Here is a 24,102-nt window from a genome sequence, read left to right on the forward strand (position 1 = left end):
GATGGGACTGAGCATGTTTTAGGGAGTTTTTTTGTTTGTTTTTTATTTGGGAGGATTTATCAGAAAGTGGGCCTGTTTGACTTTACATCTGTATTTTATAAATTCTGAGCATTGGATGGGCACAGATTGATAAACATAAAACGCTAAAATAAATACAGCTTAGAGAATTTGAAATCTGGCAACTTTCATCAACACTAAATTCCCTAACCCTATCTTATAAACATTGTCTAATGTGGCTTATTACTGTCTTCATTTCAGGAAAGATGTGGACAAATTGGAGAAAGTCCAGAGAACAGCAACAAAAATGATTAAAGGGTCTAAAAAACATGACCTATGAGGGAAGACTGAAAAAATGGGTTTGTTCACTCTGGAGAAGAGAAGACTGAGAGGGGACATGATAACACTTTTCAAGTACATAAAAGGTTGTTACAAGGAGGAGGGAGAAAAATTGTTCTTCTTAACCTCTGAAGATAGGACAAGAAGCAATGGGCTTAAATTGCAGCAAGGGCAGTTTAGGTTGGACATTAGCAAAAACTTCCTAACTGTCAGGGTGGTTAAGCACTGCAATAAATTGCCTAGAGAGGTTGTGGAATCTCCATCATTGGGGATTTTTAAGAGCAGGTTGGACAAACACCTGTCAGGAATGGTCTAGACCAGTGGTTCTCAAACTTTTGTGACTGGTGACCCCTTTCACATAGCAAGCCTCTGAGTGCAACCCCCCTTATAAATTAAAAACAGTTTTAAATATATTTAACACCATTATAAATGCTGGAGGCAAAGCAAAGTTTGGAGTGGAGTCTGACAGCTCGCGACCGCCCCATGTAATAACCTTGTGACCCCTGAGGGGTCCCAACCCCCAGTTTGAGAACCCCTGGTCTAGATAATACTTAGTCCTGCCTTGAGTGCAGGGGACTGGACTAGATGGCCTCTCGAGGTCCCTTCCAGTCCTATGATTCTATGATTCATCCGGTGGTTGGATGGATGATGATGCTGATGATTTGTATTACATGAGTTTCCAGGTTCCCAATAAGAATCAGGTCTCAGGGTGTTGGATGCTACATAAACAGAGTAAGAGTCAGTCCTTGCCCCAAAGATTTTCTCAATTTAGTTTGCCAAGATGGAACAGGCAGGTGTAGTAGACAAGGGACTGATTGGGAAGAGCTGATGATGGTAACAGCAATGGAATGCCAGGTTGATTGGATATGCTGTGTGCCTAACTTGTAGTTTTCAAACCAGGAATTATATACTACAAAGAGGAGGGATTAATGAATTTCGACAGACCATTCATCTCACTATTATCATTGTCCTCCTTCAAATCCCTCCCTAAAATTTTTCTCTGCCATGACACCTACAAAAAGCTTGACAATGGTTAGGCAGCTAGCTTGCTGTGACCACTGATTTGCATAAGGAAGAAGGCACAAAGATGCTTGAGAAGGCATTCAGGCACTTGACTCCCACTGAAATCAGTAAGAGTTAGGTGCCTAAGTATCTGTGAGCATTTGGGCAGTATAGATGGAGCAGAACTGGGGTTGAGCAGATAGGTAGGGAAGGACTAAACTGTAGAAGACCAGGTCCTAGTAAGGAGCAAAAGTCTGTGTTTGATGCGATGAATAGTTTTGGAGAGAGGGGCCAAAGTGACAAGCCAGGAAGATGATTTTAGCAGCAGTGTTTTGAATGGCTCTGAATGGGGCAAGGTGAGTACCAGGAAGGCCAGGAAAAAAGTTGCAGTGGTCAAGATGGGAGAGAAATAGCCAGCTGAAGGATTAGACCACACTCTAGCCCTTGTTTATATGACAAAAAACATAAAGAACAAAATTTGAGGCCACTTTATCTAAATCAGTTCAGTGGCTTTTCGGCCAAAATAAACTCCAGTTTAGTGAGCTGGGTACTGAACATTATGGGTAATGTGGCGTGTTTATATTATTGCAATTTTTATTTTTATTTTTATTTAACTGTTTTGATGTCAAAATATACCAAGTGTGCCTTTTGGTGAGTGAATAATAGAGATCAGTTCTGCAAAATGTTATTAGTGGATGTTGTTTTGCTGTTGGCCACACCCCGATGTATCCTTTTAAAGATACTTCCAAAGAGGAGCTATGGAGATAAGACAAATATTTGGCAACATGCACTGAAGCAGTTGGTTGAAGTGGTCATTTTTAATGTTAATACCCACACATCTCTAGGGAACAGTGAACAATGTTGGAGTCATTCTTAATCACTGGTTCTCCACTATCAGTCATCAACTCCTCCTTCTCTACATACTATTATTTATAGAAATGACTAGTATGCTACTTTAAATGTGGGGTGCAAACTTATTTAATTGAAATTAAAATCTGAACTTGTATTTAGTGATCTGAATTCCTATCCTTACTCATTCATCTATCATTCATGAAAATTATGTATCTGGAATGTGACGTGCATACTTAAGATTAATTAAAGCCACCAACAGTATGCCGAAAGACTTGCATTTAAAATAGGGACTTGAATAATTAAAGTAATTAGTCAGATTAGCTGTAATGTAGCTTCTCAAAAATATGGAAGAATAAATCGCTAATTTTCTAGATAGAGCTGGACAAAATATCAGTTTGGTATTTAATTTTGTAAAGATCAGATCAATTAACTGAGGTGGTGCAAATCTGAACCTCTTTTTATTCAAACCTCTAACATTCAGGGAAGGGGATAAGTGGCAGATAAGTGGTTCCAGTATTGACCCCTCTGTATAAGGAGTTTCCATTGTTCAGAATACATAAATAAGAATTCAGTGTACCAGCAAGAATCCCCAAACCTAGCAGGACACTTCCCACTTTTAGTTTCCATAACTTTGGTTTATAATCCTTAATTTATCTACTAGCTTTCTACAGAGTGTAACAGCTCTTATTTCACTCGCAGCTACTGTACTACTGTTAGGGCACGGCTACACTTGCAGATGTAAAGTGCTTTGAGTTAAACCAGCCCTCGGAGAGTGCAGTAGGGAAAGCACTGCCATCTGTCCACACTGTCAGCTGCAAGCGCACTGGCGTGGCCACATTTGCGTCACTTGCAGTGGCATTGGGAGCGGTGCATTATGGGCAGCTATCCCACAGAGCTCCTCTTCCCATTCTGGCACTCTGGCTTGTGGGAAGGGGGTGGAGGGGTGCGGGGCATTCTGGGTCCTGTCCCAATGCCCCATGATGCATCGCTTTGCATCCCAGCAATCGCTGTGCTTCCGTCCACATTTGGCGCCATCTTTCAAAGTTTTTTGTACTGCGAGCTCTGTCTTCCCTTTCAGTCTGCAGAAATGGATCCCGAAGTGCTGAGGAACATGCTGATGGATCTCGCCAGCACGTCACGAATGGCAGTCGAGTTATTCCTTAAGCTACAAACTGATAGTGAGGAGTCCAACGATGGTGTCGACTTGCATAATGCATATGACACGAGATTGCTTGTGGCATTCACGGACATACTCACTGCAGTGGAATGACACTTCTGGGCTCAGGAAACAAGCACCAAGTGGTGGGATCACATCGTCATGCAAGTCTGGGATGACGTGAGGGGCTGCAGAACTTTTGGATGAGAAAAGCCACTTTCATGGGACTGTGTGATGAGCTTGCCCCCACCTTGAGGTGCAAGGACACGAGATTGAGGGCTGCCCTGCCAGTGGAGAAGTGGGTGGCTATTGCAATCTGGAAGCTGGCAACTCCAGACAGCTACCGATTGGTCGCTAACCAGTTTGGAGTGGGAAAGTCGACCGTTGGAATCGTGTTGATACAAGTTTGCAGGGCCACTAATCGCATCCTGCTCAGAAGAACCGTGACTCTGGGTAACGTGCATGACATTGTGGCTGGCTTTGCTCAAATGGGTTTCCCTAACTGCAGAGGGGTGATAGATAGCACGCATATTCCAATTCTGGCACCAGCCCACCAAGTACATTAATCGGAAAAGGGTATTTCTTTATGGTTCTCCAGGATCTTGTGGATCACCATGGGCGTTTTATTGACATTAATGCAGGCTGGCCCGGAAAGGTGCATGACGCACGCATCTTTCGGAATGCTGGCCTGTTCAGGAAGCTGCAAGCTGGGACTTTCTTCCCAGACCTGAAGATCACTGCAGGGGAAGTCGAAATGCCCATTGTGATCCTTGGAGACCTCGCTTACCCTTTAATGCTGTGGCTCATGAAACCCTACACAGGGAGCCTTGACAGCAGCAAGGAGCAGTTCAGCAACAGGCTGAGCTGGTGCAGAATGACTGTGGGGTGTGCTTTTGGCCATTTAAAGGGCCGCTGGCACTCTCTGTATGGGAAACTGGACCTGGCCGATGACAACATCCCCACGGTTATATCCGCGTGCTGTACCCTCCATAACATTTGTGAAGGGAAGGGTGAAAGATTCACTCAGTCATGGACCTCAGAGGTTCAGCACCTGGAGGCTGAATTTGAACAGCCAGAGAGCAGGGCTATTAGAGGGGTCCAGCATGGGGCTGCAAGGATTAGGGATGCCTTGAGGGAGCAATTTGAGGCTGAAAGCCACCAGTAATGTCTGGTGCCCTGCACGGGAGTGAAGTGCAGTGGATCCAATGTTAGTAGGAATCTATGTTTGCTACACTGACTTGCAGTGCCTGTTTCTTTCCTGGGCTAAGATATCTTTTACTTCATGCAATAATAAAGAATGTTTTCAAAGCCAAAAAATCCATTTATTGAAAAGAAACACAACTGCTTGGGAAACAGAAAGAGAAAGGGGGTGGGGTGGGGAACGAGACAATCACAGATTTGCGTATGTCCTGTTATCATACTCAGCCTTCCTGTCTGGAGTGCTGTGCAGTGAGTGCTGCACTTCAGGCTGGCTATACTGCATGGTGATGGGGGCTGAGTGCAGTGGGTAAGGGTCGTAGTTTGCAGGGCGGGGTGGTGAAGCTACAGGTGTTGGAGGCAGCTGGTGGCGATAAGAACCCGGATGATGGGGAAAGTGGGTTGGAGGTGACATGGGGGCATAAGGGAAAGAGTTTTGGGACAAGAGCTGCAGGGATGGGGGCGGGCAGGCACTGAAGTGCTCTGCCTGCATTGCTACGAGCGCCTGTATTGAGTCCACTTGGCGCTCCATAATGCTTAGCAGCCACTCTGTGCTTTGGTGCCGGTGATCCGCATTCTACTGGCGGATCTTCCTTTCACTCTCCTGCCACTCCTGTGCTTTTTGATTTTCATTAAGCGACTGCTGCATTACTTCATGCAGCATGTCCTCTTTGCTTCTACGTGGCCTCTTCCAAATTCTTTCGAGTCTTTTGGCCGTTGATAATAAGGATGGCTGAGATCTCAAGGTTGCATCTGTAAAGCCAAAATGCAACACTTAACAGAGGCAGCATTGTTCACATCAGACAGAACAATGATTTGGCCGTACTTAAAGTAGACAAGCACAGTCTACACAATAGCAGAAATTGCCCATCCCAAAGTGAGCACACATAACCCACAGGAGCCCCCAAATGGTGAGTAAGCACAGGGGAAAGGGGGACTGATTGTTTCATGGCCATACTGTCCTCTAGGATTCTGTGCCTTGGGGAGAGCCAACAGCTGCAGGGTCCCCTATATGGAACACTGTCCCCACATTTACCACAAGATGAGTTCGTCCTGGAAGATATCTTGCTGCTGAGGGTGACCTGGGAAGCAAGGGAGGGTCTTCTACTGCAATGTGGCTTCCTTCCTGGCTCATATGCAGCTTGCCTGTGTCCAGCAATGGTCCTCCCGCCCCTCACGGCACAGTGGCATGGACATGTAAGCCTGACTGGGACAAGTACCACAGTAGCTCTGCCAAGGAACCTGCGAAAGCGGATTGCCCAGCTTCTGCATGAGACCTTTGAAGAGATCACCGAGGCCGATTACCACAATGTGAGAGAGCACATCAACGCCCTATTCCGCATCTAGGCATGCATGCAGCACTAACCCTCCTCGCCCCAAGAGCCCGCACCAAATAATTTCCTTCCCAAAATAAAAGCCGCTTACTGGGCACGTCCTCTGATGTTTGTTCTTCCCCAAGCACCGGCCACTGTGACTGGCTACCTTCCTCCTGGCTTGAAAACAGCTCCTGGCTGCATGCATCTAGGGATTCTGGGGTGTCTTCCTCCTCAGCACCCTCGCTTCCACTTTCCTCCTCCTCCTCCTGCCTTGTTGAACTGAGCTCTGAATTGTCTATGGTGGTACTCAGAGTGGAGGTGGGGTCGCCCCCAAGTATTGCATCCAGCTCTTTGTAGAAACAGCAGGTCACGGAACAGCGGTTTGCCTCACAGGCTTTGTAGTAGGTATTCCACAGCTCCTTCACTTTAACCCTGCACTGCAGTGCGTCTCGGTCATGGCCCCTTTCCATCATGTCCCTTGATATCTGCCTGAAGGTATCGTAATTCCTATGGCTGGAGCACAGCTGGGACTGGACAGCTTCCTTCTCTCAAACACTGATAAGGTCCAGCCCCTCGCCATTGCTCCATACTGGGGATCGGCTGGCGCATGGAGGCATGGTCACCTGGAAAGATTCTCTGAGAGCACTCCATGCCTGGTTGAGCAAACAGGAAGGGGATTTTCAAAATTCCCAGAGAATTTAAAGGGCAGGTCTGATGGTTGGTCACCTGAGGGCAGGGCAGTAGAGTTCAAAGTGATGACCAGAGAGTCTAGAACAGGCATTGTGGGACACTTCTGGGGGACAATCAGGGTGCATTAATAGACAAGGGCATCCAAATTGGTGCTGGGGCGCTCCAGCCGGGGCGCAGCAAGCATTATGCTTCTTGTCGAGGTGGATTACCGGGAACGCTCCAGCTGCAGAGTCCGGGTGCCCTACGTGCCTTGCCAGTGTGGACGTGTCATGAGTTAGGGCGCCCAGGGCTGCTTTAATGTGTTCTAACCCACAAGTGTAGCCATGCTACTGTTAGTGCTTGCCTTAGATCTGTGTGCAAGATACAACATGGCAAGATATCTCATGTTCTTTATCCCTCCCTGTAGGCTTAACAAGCTTCCTAAAACTTTCAAGGAAGGTGTGATGGAATCTAACACCCACACTCTGGGAATGCACCTCTTTGTCATCATGAGTTTACAAACTACCACTGGGACTAGAACTCAAGGAGAGAGAGAGAATAGGAGAAAGATCTGGAGTATTGCACAGGTTTTTTTAAAAAAGGAGGACTTGTGGCACCTTAGAGACTAACCAATGTATTTGAGCATCAGCTTTCGTGAGCTACAGCTCACTTCATCGGATGCATTCAGTGGAAAATGCCGGCATTTTCCACTGAATGCATCCGATGAAGTGAGCTGTAGCTCACGAAAGCTGATGCTCAAATAAATTGGTTAGCCTCTAAGGTGCCACAAGTCCTCCTTTTCTTTTTGCAGATACAGACTAACACGGCTGCCACTCTGAAACAGGTTTTAAGGAATCTCCCAAAATTGAACCTTTTTGTTCTTTATCTACATCCTCCTTAGTTGGACTAGCATCCTTTACGTTCAGTGGCATTTTTTGCCTGTGTAATGGGGAGTTGTGGATAGGTTCCACAGTCACTGTACCATATGTATCACTAACTCAGTACTATAAAACACTCCATTTTTAGAGACTTGAAAAGGTTCATTATAAAACCTTCTTTTCTCTTGGACTTAGAGACTTTTACACAAAAGGCAATGCTAGTTAAATTATTTATTGCAAGATCTGAAATTTTGTATTTCCAAAAGCGTTAACGTGCTCATGCCAAATTCTGCTCTTGGTTACGCAGTTCCTGAATTTGGATCATTCTCTTCAATGCTTTGCATTAAAACCCAGTTCAGCAAAGCACTTAAGCACCATGCGTAAGTCCTATTGACTTCAATACTTAATTTTGAGCATGTGTCTAAGTGATTTGTTGAATGGGGGGCTTTGTTTCTCAACTGAATAAACCTACAGGGAGATGACTAGCAGGGTTTTTTTAACCAGCTCAGAAATATTTTTAGAGTCTGACAAAATGATACTTTATAACAACACAGAGTAAGCTGTTTAAAAAGAGGAAATAATGTCTCAAGGGAAGTCAGGAAAACGTTGCCATCTTTCTAATTACTAATCCTTTTGATGTTGTCAACTTGTACCTAAGCAAGGGGAATCATTGTCTAACTTCCTTCCTATTTAATGCGGTCACTTTATTGCTTACAAAAATGGCCATTGCTGGTAACACTTACCATTTAAGGTCCTGATTGCGACATACAGGCACAGCCTTGTGTTGGGGGTGGTGCTACGCTGAATAGCCCCAGGGAGAGCACTGGGAAGCATTCTGCCTTGAGGGGGAAGGCGGCTTCCCAGAGCTTCCTGGGGCACACAGAGAATGTGCCCTCTACACAATACCCCTTTGCGGGGTACCTGTTGCTCTTCCTTGAATGGCCTGCTGACTCTATTTATCAATGCAAAAGAGAGGCAGAACCATGCCTCTTCCCAGCCCCATCCTGGGATTCTATGTACCCCATGAAAAGTGTGGATCAAGCAACCCTTGCACACCTCTGATCACAGGGTTTGCAATTTTACCAGGCCTTTACATAGGCTGCACACAAGGTGGGGGAGGAAGACTTCTTAGTCTTTTTACTAATTTTGGGACTCTTTTTCTGGGAGTTACTCTTCCAAAAACACTTTTCATTATCACTGGTGCTCAGTGTTTGCTATGAAGGATTTGTTTATTCATGCTTTTTTTTTTTTTTTTGCTGCCCCTTAATTTATTTAGTTTTAATTATGAAAAAGGAAAAATCAGGCTTGCAGGCAAAAAGAAAAGGAGTACTTGTGGCACCTTAGAGACTAACCAATTTATTTGAGCATAAGCTTTCGTGAGCTACAGCTCACTTCATCAGACGCATCTTGCAGGCAAGTATTTCCTTAAGCAAAGACTGATAAAATTCACACTAAACTTGATTCAAAACTAGACGGAGGCTCTATACTGATACTATTCAAGAATATTCCTGGTCTGAAGCTGAGCTCAAATGCCACACTGTGTATGTGGCATGCAAGTCCATGTGGGCTCTGAGGTATTGTTATATTATCTTTCAGAGGGCCTTATGAAATGCTCCAAAATGTAAACTTGCTTTCGATGATTTTGCACGATATGTGGTATCAACACATTAACAGGTTTCTACGGTGTTTGTAAATGAGATTGATCCCTTGCTTTCCAATCTGTTTCCAAACATGCTGAAAATTCCTTGTACCTTAGTATTGTTATGCAGGTTTGCAAGCAGAAAGGTGCATACAAACCTGGTTAACCAGTCTAGAGGGAACTGTGTTTCTCAAACTGAAAAACAAGTGGTAGCTCCAAGTGGGTGGAATAAAATGACCTCATAGTCCAGATTTAAAATGTCCACACAAATAGTTTTAAAAGAAATCCTGCTGAAATGTGTAGCCTGATTAAAAAACAGTGACTAAAGTCAGCTCATATATTTGCATTATCATCATATTATTGGGTCAGATCCTCTGCTCATCCTCCACAAGCTCTGCCAATTTACACTAACTGAGGATCAGGCCCTGCATATTTAGTGGCTAAATTCTGTAGTCTTTACTTAGTTTTGGCCCCATTTTATCAATCCTTACTCAGGCCAGGTCTACACTAGGAAATTAGGTCAGTATAACTACGTTGCTCAGCAGTGTAAAAAATTCACACCCCTGAGTGATGCAGTTATTCCAGATAAACTCCTGGTGCAGACAGAGCTATGTCGACAGGAGAGCATCTCACGCTGACATAGGAGTACCCCTGCTGAGGGAAGAAGACCTCCCGTTGGCATAGGTAGTGTCTTCACTGAAGTGTGAAAGTGGCGCGGCTGCACCAGTGCAGTTACACCGCTGCAGTGTTTCAAGTGTAGACCTACTCTCAGATAAAATCCTACGGACTAAACAGTCCCTAAGAAAGCCATGTTTAAGAATGGTCATATTGGGTCAGACCAATGGTCCAGCTAGCCATCTGTCTTCTAACAGTGGCCAGTGCCAGATGCTTCAGATGGAATAAACAGAACAGGGCAATTTTGAGTGACCCATCCCTTGTTGTCCAGTCCCAGCTTCTGGCAGTTGGAGGTTTAGGGACACCCAGAGTATGGGGTTGGGTTCCTGACCATCTTGGCTAATAGCCATTAATAGACCTATCCTCCATGAACTTAGCTAATTCCTTTTTTTTAACCTAGTTACACTTTTGGCCTTTACAACATCCCCTGGCAACGAGTTCTACATGTGGACCGTGCATTGTATGAAGAATTACTTTATTATGTTTGTTTTAAACCTGCTGCCTATTACTTTCATTGAGTTTCTTGTGTTATGTGAAGGGGTAAACAACCCTTCCTTATTCACTTATTCACTTTCTCCACACCAGTCATGATTCTATAGACCTCTATCATAGTCCTGCCCCCCTGTTTGTTGTTTCTTTACTATGCTGAACAGTTCCAGTCTTTTTAATCTCTCCTTGTACAGAAGCTGTTCCACACCCCAACCATTTTATTGCCCTTCTCTGCATCTTTTCCAGTTCTAATACATCTCATTTGAGATGGGGAAACCAGAACTGCATGCACTATTCTAGGTGTGGGCATACCAGGGATTTATATAGTGGCATTATGATATTATCTATCCCTTTCCTACAGGTTGCTAACATTCTGTGAGCTTTTTTTGAGTGCTGCTGTACATACAGCAATGTTTTCAGACAACTAACCATGATGAGTCCAAGATCTTTCTTGAGTGGTAACAGCTAATTTAGATCCCTTAATTGTGTATGCATAGTTAGGAGTATGTTTTCCAGTGGAATTACTTTGCATTTATCAACATTGGATTTCATCTGCCATTTTGTTGCCTAGTCAGATCCCTCTAAAGCTCTTCGAAGTCAGCTTTGAATTTAACTCCCTTGAGTAATTTTGTACAGTCTCCAAACTTTGCCATCTCATCATTCACTCCATTTTCCAGATCATTTATAAATATGTTCAACAGTACAGGTCCCAGTACGGAACCTTGGGAGACCCTGCAATTTACCTCTCCCCATTATGAAAGCTGACCCTTTATTTCTACCCTTTGTCTCCTGTTTTTTAACCAGTTACTGATCCATGAAAGGACCTTCCGTCTTATTCCATGACTGCTTACTTTGCTTAAGAGGCTTTGGTGTGCAACCTTGTCAAGGCTTCCTGAATGTTCAAGTACCCTATATCCACTGGATTACTCTTGTCCACATGCTTGTTGACCCACTCAAAAATTCTAGTAGAGTGGTGAGGCATGATCTCTCTTTACAAAAGCTGTGTTGACTCTTCTCCAACATATCGTATTCATCTGTTTCTGATAAGTCTGTTCTTTACTATCGTTTCAACCAATTTGCCTGGAACGTAAGTTAGGCTTACAGGCCTGTAATTGCCAGGATTGCCTCTGGAGTCTTTGTTAAAAGTCAGCCTTACATTAGTTACCCTGCAGTCATCTAGTACAGAGCCTGATTCAAGTGATGGGTTACATACCACAGTTGGTAGTTCTGCAATTTCACACTTCAGAACTCTTGGGTGAATACCATCTGGCCCTAGTGATGTATTACTGTTTAATTTATCATTGTGTTCCAAAACCTCCTCTACTGACACCTCACTCTGGACAGTTCCTCAGATTTGTCACCTAAATGGAATGGCTCAGCTGTGGGGATTCCCTCCCCTCCCCACCCCCCCCAATTCCTCTACAGTAAAGATCAATGCAAAGATGGATGGAACATGGATGTCTCCTCTCCAGCATGGAAGGGACATTTGGCCATATCGGGTAATACCGCATCCCCCTTCTGTTGGACTCAGGTGCTCTGTGTGTCTGGCATCTGTACAGTAGGAGATGGTGGAAACTGTGCAGGCCAAGAAGCCACATTGCTCCCCGCAGCCTCACAAAGCTTTGGCAGAAAAGATAATGTACAGTATGATGTCCCTCTGCACACAGCGTTGCTCAGAGATGGTCTCTGAGGTGCAATTTCTCCCCAGGAAGTCATGCACCTCTGAACTGCCCCCAACAATTTCACCCTTAGTTGTTTTACCATAAAATGCCTTTCATACTGTGTATTAGCTATGTGTGGTCTCTTATTATTTAATGATCCACTGTGTTTAAGGCATTATACCATAAAGTTATTATTGTGTATAGATGTATAGAGAAAGTTAGGAGTACAATAGTCTATTGTGATTGGTACATTATACAAGGCAGGGTTATCGGGGGGGAGGGGGAGTAACTCAGTGGTTTGAGCTATTGGCCTGCTAAACCCAGGGTTGTGAGTTCAGTCCTTGAGGGGTCCATTTAGGGATCTGGGGCAAAAATAAGGGACAGTACTTGGTCCTGCTGTGAAGGCAGGGGACTGGACTCAAGGTCCTTTCCAGCTCTATGAGATAGGTATATCCCCATCGTATTATTATATATCTGATTTTATAAAATAGCTGCCCAACTCATAAATGATTTACTGGGATGGTAAGAGATTAGGAAACAGCACAGATTCATAAAGCTGACATTTATGGTTCCTACGTGTGTCCCCATGTGTCTTAAACTTTTTGAAGTGGTCTCAACCAAGCTTCAAAATCAGCACATAATTTTTTCATACAAAATCTTGCATGCAAATAATAATATCTCATCTCCCCAATCTCCATTTGCAAACACATGTAATTGTGTAGGTAAAATTGTATGCCCTAATTTAGAGGTTGCATTTGAAAATATACTTCTAATTATTCTACATTATATATGCAGAAAGTTGGCAATTGTAATGAGCCAGATAAATTTGTCAAGGTGTGCAGGTTCTGATGCTTTAGTGTGAGTATTTTTTTTATTCTGCAAGCTTTTAAGTAACTAAATACTTCTAGAAATGGAATTGTTTCTACTTTATTGTTTTGTCTTGTTGAATACGTGAGACCCATCAGTATTAACTATACATATATATATATACATTTGAGCTTGAGAGAGAGAGAGAGAGAGAGGAGAGAGGAGAGAGGGAAGATAGGTAAGGTAATATTGTTTATTGGACCAGCTTCCATTGGTGGAAGTTACAGGCTTTTGATCTACAGAGTTCTTCAGGTCTGGGGAAAGAAATCAGAGTGTCTGAGCTAAATACAAGTTGGGACAGATAGTTAAGCATAATGGGTAACGTTGTAGGAGGTCACTTGAAATGGAATGGGCAATAAGGGTCGGATTGTTATGCAAAACGGCTTTGAAGTGGGCCATTAAGAGTTAGCAGGCAGGCATGTATTACAATGTATTACATTGTATTGCCAGGAAACCGTGTCCCTGTTTTAAGTGATGAAGTGAGCTGTAGCTCACGAAAGCTTATGCTCAAATAAATTGGTTAGTCTCTAAGGTGCCACAAGTACTCCTTTTCTTTTTGCAAATACAGACTAACACGGCTGCTACTCTGAAACCTGTTTTAAGTCCATGGATTTTAGTGCCTAGCAGTGTTATGAATTGAAGTTCCTAGGCTTGCCTTTCTGCAGATGTTGTGCAGGTTTCCGCTGAGGATGAATTCTGAAAGATTAGATATGGAGTGGTCACTTTTGTGAAAAGGTGTTCACCATGGGTAATATGGTGTTTTTTGTCTGTCTTTTATCACTTTTTTGCGTGAGTTCATTCAAGAGTGTGGTGCTTGTCTGGTTTCACCCACACAGTTGTTACTGGGGCATTTAATGCACCGTATGAACCACATGTTGTGATAGGCATGTGTAGGCCCCGTAAATCTTGAAAAGCATGTTGTGGGTTGTGTTTAACACCATAGAAATGGAGATATGTCTGAAGGTTTTGCCTCTGTTGTTTTGGCAGGATCTGGTGCTGCTTTGAGTTGGTGTGTCCTTGTCTGCGGGGAAATTGTTTCTGATGAGATGGGGGGTGGGCAGTGTTTGAAGCCCACAAGAGGGGGTCCAGGAAATATTTCTTTCAAGATATGGTCCCCGTCAAATATATGTTGTAATAGTTTGATACCCTGTGTGGGATAATAAGTGACAACTAGGGGTGTATGGTCGGTAGGTAGGTCCCTGGTTTCAAGAGACAGTTTTGGTGTCTGGGAATAGCCAGAATGCAGAGGTACTCAGCCATGCCTCGTTTCTCACATGACACTTCATATTGTAAGGCTGCAAGAAGGGTGACACAGGTCTGTTATGCCAGCTCTGTGCCACACAGGGATTCCTTCTATGCCAGGGGAATTTCCATGTAGCTGGTTAAGCCAGGTTTTACAGCCACTTTAAGTTTTTTGAAGCAATGTGAAGGGGTAGTGGATGAAAAAACAGGCCCATTGTCTTAATCCCAACAGTGGCATGTATACAATGGGTATGCAGTTCCCATAAAATGATATATATCCACTTGTCAAAGGGGGTTTTGAGTCCAACGTTGGCAGAACTGCCTAGTGGTGATACTCCGGACTGTGCTACCCAGTGGTGAGAGTCAGTGGCCACGTTGCCTAGTTGTAGGATTCAGCAGCCGAGTCACCCAGTGATGAGAATCAATGGCCACTTTGCCTAGTAGCAGGATTCAGCGGCTATGTTGCCCAATAGCGAGAGTCAGTGGCCATCTTGTCTAGTGGCTGAATTCAGTGGCTGTGTTGCCCAGTGGCGAGAGTCAATGGCCGTGGACAGGGGAATCTGGGTCCACCCTGCTCCACCTGGTTCCAACCCAGGATCAAAAGAAACAGTCATTCGAATTGCGTGGCCTAGGAGATGGGCACCCCTATGACTGATCCCTGGGCCACTTCCTACCCCAGCTTCGGATCCTCTGCTGGTTTCACTGGTCTGTCTCAGGGTCCCTCTTGGAGTTCTTTCAGGTCACTCCCTCTGTCTGCAGTGGTTTGGCATCCTCAGTGCCCCCAGCTGATGGGTCTGCAGCAGCGTGACCATGGGGCCCGTTCCTGGCCTTTGGGAGCCTCCATGGCTCCTCCACAGGAGGCTGTAGCATCCAAGTGCTCTCCTGCTCCATCAGCCCAGACTGAGCTGAGTTGCTCCCTTTTGAACCCTGCCTCCGCTGGCAACGGAGGTGAGGGGCCATGACTTCCTGTGTCCAGAGCAGCTCCTTAACGCCGCCCCAGTGTGGGGTTGGTATACCCCGTCACACCACTTCAGCTCTTCCTTCCTGCTGCCCAGACTGACACACTCTTTTTATAAGCAGCCTCACTGTGAAAAAAACAAGGGGGCTGACAATGTCTGAGATCTAGTGAGAATGGACAAAATGACCTGTTTCAAGACTCATTTGTGACATTTGGACTCCATGGCTTCCTTTCATCAATTATGAGAAAAGAATACAGGCTTAAAAATAAACTAAGTTCCATAAGAATTTCTCTGTTAATAAACTTAGGTGTGAACACTTTACATTTTTATCTTTGTAAATATTCATTGTACAACTGTTCTTCCTTAGGATATATTCATACTGTATCTTATATTATTGGGATATATATATACTGTATGTTATATTATCCATGGCTGATCTTGTGCACCCTACTCTTTTTAATATTCTACTTGTTTTTATTGTCACAGAGTATCTTTAAATAAAAACACTTTATATATAATGTGTTAAGAGGGACAACATTGCAGTTGTTGTTTTGTGACCAAAGTGTCATAGCAGCAAAGAGTCCTGTGGCACCTTATAGACTAACAGAAGTATTGGAGCATAAGCTTTCGTGGGTGAATACCCACTTCTTCAGATGCAAAGTGTCATAGTCGTATTTTGGGGAAAGACATAGCAGAGGGCCAAAAGACTGGTATAGATGTATGACTCAGTATAAACTGTATCTGATACTTTTCAGTTTAAGATTATTTAAAAAACAAAATATTAGTACTGTCAGTTTTTGTGTGTATGTATGTGTGTGTGGCAAAATGCATATTTCTCAGTCATTAGTATAAGTAATGGATGTTGCCATTTGCATGAAGCCCCATTCTCTAGGTTCTAGACCAGGGATAGGCAACCTTTGGCACATGGCCCATCAGGGAAATTCATTGACAGGCGGGGACAGTTTGTTAACCTGCAGCGTCCGCAGGTTCAGCTGATTGCAGCTCCCACTGGCTGCGGTTTGCCATTCCAGGCCAATGGAGGCTGCGGGAAGCGGCGTGGGCCAGTGGGAGCTGCGATCGGCTGAACCTGCGGACACTGCAGGTAACCAACCCGTCCCGGCCTGCCAGCGGATTTCCCTGACGGGCCACGTGCCAAAGGTTGCCGATCCCTGTTCTAGACAAATCACTTCAGGCTGTGACCTGATGAGATCTCACAAGTTGAACCGGATTGGATGACATTCCATCATGGAGAATGTCGGGTGCTGCAGGAAGTCTTTCTGGTGATTCAGTAAGTGGCACTCTCTCTGAATCATTACTGAACCACTGTTCTAAGTCAGTATCAATGGAGCATTTCAGGACATAATGGACATAAACCTGAAATCCTCCACACCCATAATTAATAATTATAGTACGACATTTATTTATTGACAGAGTTGGGCTGTTAATCTGTGGTGTTCTTGCCAAATTCCAGTTCGGATAATTACATTCTGCGTAAGTCTCCTCCACAGTTTCAATTTGATATGCTATTCTTTTTTATTTTATAACCTAAAGGGTTTAAATTTCGGTCAACTTTACTTTCAACCCAGAGCTTGCTGCATTTCAATGGTAGATGATGATTCTGCTATCTACATACTTTGTAAAGGAAATTCAAGGGGTGTTGGATTTCTTGGGTTGATAGCAGAACTGGTCACAAGTTTTTGACACAAACTTTCAGTTCTACACTGGTCTACACTGACGCGTGCTGTGCTGCTAAGTCACATAAATGCATTGGAGAACGCTCCAGAGTTGCTTCTGCAGCATTAGAGCTACAGTAACTGACAGCTTGGCTGGTGGACTTGCATAGCTGTGGGTCCTCATACAACAGACTTGCATAGGTTCCACTGTGTTCAGATTCTTTTGGGGCCTGTACGTGGGCCAGAAGATTACTTATTTGTAGTACAGTATCACCTACAGGCCCAAACTGAGATCATTGTGCTCGGTACTATACAAACAGCTGGTAAGAGAAAGTTCCTGTATGTCCAGAAGAGCTTACAATCCAAGTAGACATGAGATTCAAAGAGTGGGGGAGAAAATATTGTACTGGTTTTGTTTCTTAATATGGGAAGCTGAGACAGAGAAACTAAGCAACTTGTCTGAGTCTGTGGCAGAGCTGGGAAATTAATCCAGATCTCAGAGTTCTAGTCTAGTGCAGCAAGGTCGTCCTTCCTTTCTAATTATACAACCCTGAACAAGAATTTTGAAAAATATCAGCAGTAAACTGATTTCAGCTTTCAGAATGATCTATTTGCGAGTTATGCCATCTATAAAATCTCCTATCATTTTAAGCCAAAGTTTCATTTTTAGATCAGTTACACCTTAGTCATAATTATACTTTGTACCAGTCATGTTTACAAGCACAACTTCCTGGCTCTGTCTGTTCACTTAGTAGAGGAATTCATCTGAGGGATTCAAATGGGAAGAATGAAAACTGGCATATGTCCTCCCCACAAAAACCACAACTGAGGCACCATCCACAACTGTAAGGGTGCTAAACTATTACGTCCACTGTGAATAGCATCACTCAGCATGACATTAATCTACCAACATGTTGTCTAAGGTCCTTGCTTTATTATTTGAATACCAAACCCCACCACCACCACCACCGCCCCGAAAGGCTACTCTGCTGGCCATAGCTTGATCCTAAGCACCCCACATAAAAGCCAGGTCTTTAATGATACTTTGTTTAATGAGTCAGAAGCATTTGTAGGATTTGTGTGGGAGCACAGAATTATTTTATGATGAAAGATTGAGTCAAAGTTTGTTGGCATCTCATGTAGTAGCTGTTTACATATAAACTTGAAACTAAATCTAGCAAACAGAGTGAAACCATCCAAGGCCTAAACTGTCATCTGGCAGAGTAGAATACTGCAAATATCAGATCAGAGTGCACAGAACCATTTGGCTGCTGTTAGCACTGAAATGAGCTGTTTGCCAGACGTTTGAAAGCTGGCCATAAAGCCTTTCTAGGCTCACTTGCTTAACCTCCTACAGCTTATTTCAGGTTGAGAAACAAGTATGAAAGCTGCCTCTGTTTATACATTGGTATGGGAAGGGGAACAAGGAAAAGAGCAAGAGTGACTTTCTTTGTGTGTGTTTTTTTGTTTGGTTTGGTTTGTTTGTTTGTTTTGTAAGTCCGCAGTAAACAGCCAGATACCACTCCCATTAAAGTCAACTGAAAAATTCCCATTGATTTTTGTTTCATTGATGGTAAGTTGAAGCCTAAAGTATAATAATATACCACAAAGGCAATGCTGGGGGCAGCCACTCCATTTCTCTGTAGTTTCCTTTGTATAAACCAGTAGAAATATATGGTGTCTCCAGACTTAGTCTGTCTGTAGCTTTCCTGTATAAAAACTGTACATGGACCATAATGGATAGAGCTTCCTCAATCATGGGGTGCTGTTCTGGGAAGGAGAATTTCTGGGAACTGATGGGGTCCACCTGACTAAGGGGAGAAGCACTGTGCACCAACTCACCGACATAGTGAGGACGGCTTTAAACTAGGTTCAAGAGGAGCAGATGACAAAAGCCCACAGGTAAGCATATAAAAGTTCATCTTAACAGGGCTAGATGTTGTGGAGTGGGGGGAACACAGAAAACTACAATAGGGTCATAGGAGAAACAAGAGGGGAATCAGTGGAGGAATCTGCTCAACCAATACAAAAAGTAGGGGGAATAACCAGGAAGAACTGCAAGTATTAGTACATAGGATACATTGTGACTTAATTGGCATCACAGAGACTTGGTGGGATGTAGCTCAGGAGTGGAATATTGGTACAGAGAGATATAATTTATTCAGAAAGCACAGGCACAGAAAAAGGGAAGAGGCATTGCACTATACATCAAGAATATATACACTTGTTCTGAGATCCAGAAGGAGGTGAGCGGCAGACCAGTTGAAAGTCTGTGGATAAAGACAGAAAAGGAGAAAACTAGGGGTGACATTAGAGTAGGGGTCTACTATAGACCAAATGAGGAAGAGGAAGTGGATGAGGCATTTCTAAAATAAATAGCAGAAATATCCAGAACACAAGACCTGGTAGTAATGGTGGCAAATCTAAAGGCAGAAGGCAATTTGGGTGAAAGTGATCACAAAATGATAGATTTCATGATTCTAAGGCAAGAAAGGAGAGAGGAGCAGAATAAGGACAATGGACTTTAACAAACTCAGAGAACTAGTAGGTTCTAAGGGATAAAGGAGTTCAGGAGAGCTGGCAGTTTCTCAAGGAGACAATATAAAAGACACAACTGCAAGCTATTCCAATGCAAAGGAAAGATGGGAAGTATAGTAAGTGAGTGATAGGGCTCCATTAGGAGCTCTTTAATGATCTGAAAATGAAAAAGGAATTCTACAAAAAATGGAAACATGGATGAATTGCTAAAGGGGAGTACAAAAGAACTGCACAAACATGCAGGGACAAAATCAGAAAGGCCACAGCACAAAATGGGTTACATCTAGCTAGGGATATAAAAGGCAATAAGGAGAAATTCTTGAAATACATCAGGAGCAAGAGAAAGACAAAGGAAAGTGTAGGTCCTTTACTTAGTGTGGAAGGAGAGCTAATAACTGATGACATCAAGAAGGCTGAGGTGTTTAATGCTTCAGTCTTCACTAGAAAGGTCAAATATGATCAAATACTTGCTACAATTAATATTAACAAAAATGGGGAAAGAACACAAAGCCAAAACAGAGAAAAACAGCTTAACAAATATGTAGTTAAGCTGAATGTATTCAAAGTGGCAGGACCTGATAAAATACACCCTAAGGTACTTAAGGAACTAGCTGAAGCAATCTGGAAACCGTTAGCGATGATCTTTGAGAACTCATTGAGGTCCCAGAAGTCTAAATAATGGCAAACATAGTCTTTAAAAAGGGAAAAAAGAGGAGCCAGGGACTTACAGACCAGTCAGCCTAACTTTGAAACCTGGCAAGTTACTGGAACAAATTTATTTTAAAGAATCAGTTTGTAAGCCCCTTGAGGATAATAGGGTTATAAGAAATAGCCAGCATGGATTTATGAAGGACAAATCATGTCTAGCCAACCAAGTTTCTTTCTTTGACAGGGTTTTTGGCCTAGTGGATAGGGGTGAAGCAGTAAACTTCATATATCTTGATTTTAGTAAGGCTTTTGACACAGTCCTGCATGATGTTTTCATAAGCAAACTAGGGAAATGTGGTCTAGAATAAATTACTAATAAAGTGGGTTCACCACTGGTTGAAAGACTGTATTCAGAGTTGTTATCAATGGCTTGCTGTCAAACTGGGAGAGTGTATCTAGTGAGGGTCCCTCAGAGTATGTCTACACTGTAATTAAATACCTGTGGCTGGCCTGTGTCAGCTGACTTGGACTCATAGGGCTTGAGCTACATGGCTATTTAAATGTGGTATAGTTTTTTGGTTTTCAAAACTTTAATTTTTTTTAGATGAAGGATTCCCCTTCCCCTCACATGTTGTCAGGAAATGGCCAATTCAACGAAACAAAAGCCATTTTCCACTGAAAAAACACTGACAAATTTTCAGTCTTCTTTCTTAGTGGATCTCAGTACAGCGTCACAGGATAAGGCTCGTGAAGTGGGATGCAGGCTGAAAAAGCTGTTGTTGTAACAACAGTAGTATACTACTGCACCATTCTGAAGATGATTAACAGGAGCAATGTCCACTTCGACATTGCAAAATTTGAAAGGTTCTCCTTATGACAGTTAAACAGATTCAGGTTCATAGAGTTTATTTCATTTACAACAGTTCTATACCAGAGTAACTTCATTGACTTCCGTGGAGTTACCCCTTATTTAACTGGTGTAAGTGAGATCGGAATTAGATCCTGTAGTACAAGCAAACATGGCTTTACACTGAACTTTATGTGGGCTAGATACATAATTGCTTTCATAATGGACAGTCCAGCTCTGTCTCCTTTAAGTTTTGTTGCTGTTTGTTTTTGTTTGACTCTCCTGTAGCTCAGAGTTTCTTCAAGTAAAGATGGAATTACCATCTTTCTCAGCAGCTTTCCATATGTGATGTACCTATATGATATTCTTGCGATCTGTGACATAAGCACTACCCCTAGAGTGTGTTATTGTATCTCTCTCTCTGTGATAATGTTTCATCTTTATGTGGTTTTTTTGTTGTTGTTAATCTTGGGACCTCTGCTGTGTGGTATGTTTCTGTAACCTTAGGTTTACTTACATTTAGCTTCACTGGGGATTTGGGTTGTCTGGTCTCTATGGAATGTGTCTTACAAGTATACCCCAGCTTTTAACAAAAAGTGGTGTTGTTTCACGATAGGTAATAAAATTGCACCCTCTATGTTTGAAAAGTTTAGAGTGCTGTCCTTCTCTGAAAAGTGCCTGTAAAAATATAATGGGCTTTCCTCTCTTTGTTGTCATCATCAGCTCTGTCTTAGTGATGATGTCCATATCAGTTAGTTCATTTTACAAGTGAAAGATGGCTTTTCTAGCTGCCAGCGCTTCAAACTTAGTATTCCACAAACAGTTTGTGGGTCCTCTGTATGCAGAGCCACAGAAGGTCACTGCAGGATGGAGTTCAGGGGGTGGGAGAACATTTTCATTGACTCCAGATCCACTGACAGATAGGAGTCCTTGGCACAGAGTCAGAGAGGAAAGCAGGAGGTTCTGGAACTGGTGTTGAGGCACAAGGCCTCCTCGCTGCTAGCCCTGTTCTCATTCCAGGAGGGACAACCCGTCTGAGTTTGTGACAACACAAAACAGTCTGAGATAAACTGTATGAGGTTCCCCTCAGAATTTTTCTCCCTTTCCTCATGATCTTATTTTTTGACAGGAAGGGGAAACTGAGCCTTAAATTCTTTACATGACCATGGTAGCAGATGGGCCATGTGGTAGATTCCCCCTTTTAATACACTATAATCCTGATTCTATATGTAATTTAGCATAAGATAGGAAATGTGTGTGGAGGTTTTTTTGTCACTATTTTAAGACATAACCTCACTCCATAATAACTAAATAAATTCAGTAAATCATAAACAGTACGACTGAGCACAGTAAAATAGTTTGAAAAGCATGAAGTCACTTAGAGGATGCATAAATATAATGAGGTTTCAATCATGGTGTAATGCAGAAAATATTCAATGGACTATCAAGGTTTTCTGTGCTATTCATTCACCATTTCCAGTCTAACACCTGCTCCAAAGTCAGTTGCTAAAGAAAACATAATAAAACTCACTACTCTTCAGAATGGGAGCAGAATACATTTGGGTGCTGATGATCAGATGCCACAAAACCCTCTAGAAAAAAATACAACCTTCTAGTATTGTTACCAAGACCAGTGGGATGGCCTGAGGGTTGTGTTTTTCAGCCTGCTGTTACACTAAGGGTATGTATTCACTGCAGAGTTAACTCGAGCTATCTACATGGGCATGACTTCTCTTGAGGTAGCCTACCTTGAGAATGGCCACACTACAAAACAACACGTGTGTAGCTGTGTCCATGCTGGCACAGCACTCACCCCTATGTGGTGATAAAACATTTGGGGGCATATCGCAGAGTTCTTTATGCTGCAGTAAGCTGAGCCACTCTGAATTATTTCCCAATGAATTGTGGGAGAACTTGTCTATCCTTTCTGGGCACATGAGGGAATTGTGGGAAGGCACTGGAGGACTAGTGGCACCTGAGTGGAACTAGCCTATGTCCACACGAGAGTGGTCATGTTAGCAGCTGATGAGTTGTAGTAACTTGAGTTTTAGCTCATACCTCTTGATGGGCCAGCCAACATGAGTTAAAATCACTAGGATGCTCAAGCTAAGGGCTTTAAAAATTTTTTTTTGGTAGTATTTGTAAGTACTGGGACAGGCAATTAAGGGTTCTTTTTATGGGGATGGGATTTGAGTTATAACTTTGTAGCTGTAAGGCGGTCACAGTTCTCTCCCTGCCCGTCAGGGAGAGAGACCACGCTTCCTCACTGCTGTGCCCCTAGAGTGACACCGTTCAGGAGGGAATTAACCGACAGTTAATAGTCCCAAGCCTGCAGTCCAGGCCAGGCAGCAATTGGGTCTGGTAGCCCCAGCCCTCAGCCACAGCGGGGCAGTACACTGTTAATGGGTCTGGCCCGCAGTCGGGCAGGGTAGCAGTAAGTCTATAAGCCTGGAGCCTTCAATCAGGGCAGGACCATAATCAGTTAATGGCTGTGGCTTGCATTCAGGCAGAGGAGCAGTGAGTCTACCTGCCTGGGGCCCTCAGTTAGGGCAGGGCAGCAATCAGGTAAGGGCTCTGGCCTGCTGTCAGGTAGAACAACACAGCAGTCTTGGGAGGATTAGCTCTCTGGCGGGAGACCCAGCAAAACCGTCTGGCATCCTAGCTCAAGCAAGTGCTAGACCAATGCAGGCCTCCTGGCCTAAAGGTGGGGAGGCTGCCACTCCCAGGGGTGGGGTGGCAGGGGTAGGGGAATGCAGGCCCACCTGACTCCACTGCATCCCAGCCCAGGACCCTAACAGTGGCAGAGTGGGTCAGCGGTAAAATCCAGCCGCAACACACTAGTTGGCTGTCAGTCAGTAACACAACTGACTCCTCTTTGGCTTCCCTGGGCTCCTTCCTACACTCCCAGTCAGGGGGTACCTGGGTTCCGGGGTTGTTATTAATCTCACCAGGGTAAATGGCTAGTGGCAGCCCCAACAGCTCCTTGGTGTCCCCAATGTCTGGCAGCTCCGGCAGTCCCTCCCAGTCTCTGGCACTGTAGTGGCCTCGGTCGGGTCTGGGCTTCAGCAGCGGGAGGGAGATTTCCTGCTCCTCTGGCAGCTCTGCTCCAACTGAGCTGGAGGGCCTGCCTTTTATATTTCCGGTTCCTGTCCTGCCCCTCTCCTTCCAGTGGGGTGGCTATGGGTGTCCCAGTTCTGCCCACCACAGGGCAGTCACGGTTCAGGTTCATAATGTACAGGGAGGGAAACCATGCCGCTCGCTACAGTAGCAAAGACAGGCCCTGAGCATTTCTTTCTGATCTACTCTCATTCTAATCACTTGTTAATGGCTGTATTGGAATTCCCCTTCCTAATCAGAGTTGAGAGGGCAGGAAGTTCAAAGAAATAGCCAACATAAGCCACCTCCCACTCTGTCCCAAAAAATTAAAATTGAAAATAAGAAGTCCACCAACAACCGTT

The 24,102-nt window shown here is 43.8% G+C and overlaps 1 long non-coding RNA gene across 1 annotated transcript; it reads right to left on the reverse strand.

The window, feature by feature from the left end:
• Positions 1-4,646: 4,646 nt before the first annotated feature.
• On the reverse strand, positions 4,647-23,731 carry LOC140905343 (uncharacterized). Its single transcript, XR_012156830.1, has 2 exons — positions 23,593-23,731; positions 4,647-5,296 (listed from the first exon to the last, which is right to left on the reverse strand). It is a non-coding gene; the product is annotated as an uncharacterized LOC140905343 (long non-coding RNA).
• Between the last annotated feature and the right edge of the window lie 371 nt (positions 23,732-24,102).

Source organism: Lepidochelys kempii, chromosome 1 (genome assembly GCF_965140285.1).
Source record: "Lepidochelys kempii isolate rLepKem1 chromosome 1, rLepKem1.hap1, whole genome shotgun sequence".
In the NCBI taxonomy this organism is placed as follows: domain Eukaryota; kingdom Metazoa; phylum Chordata; order Testudines; family Cheloniidae; genus Lepidochelys; species Lepidochelys kempii.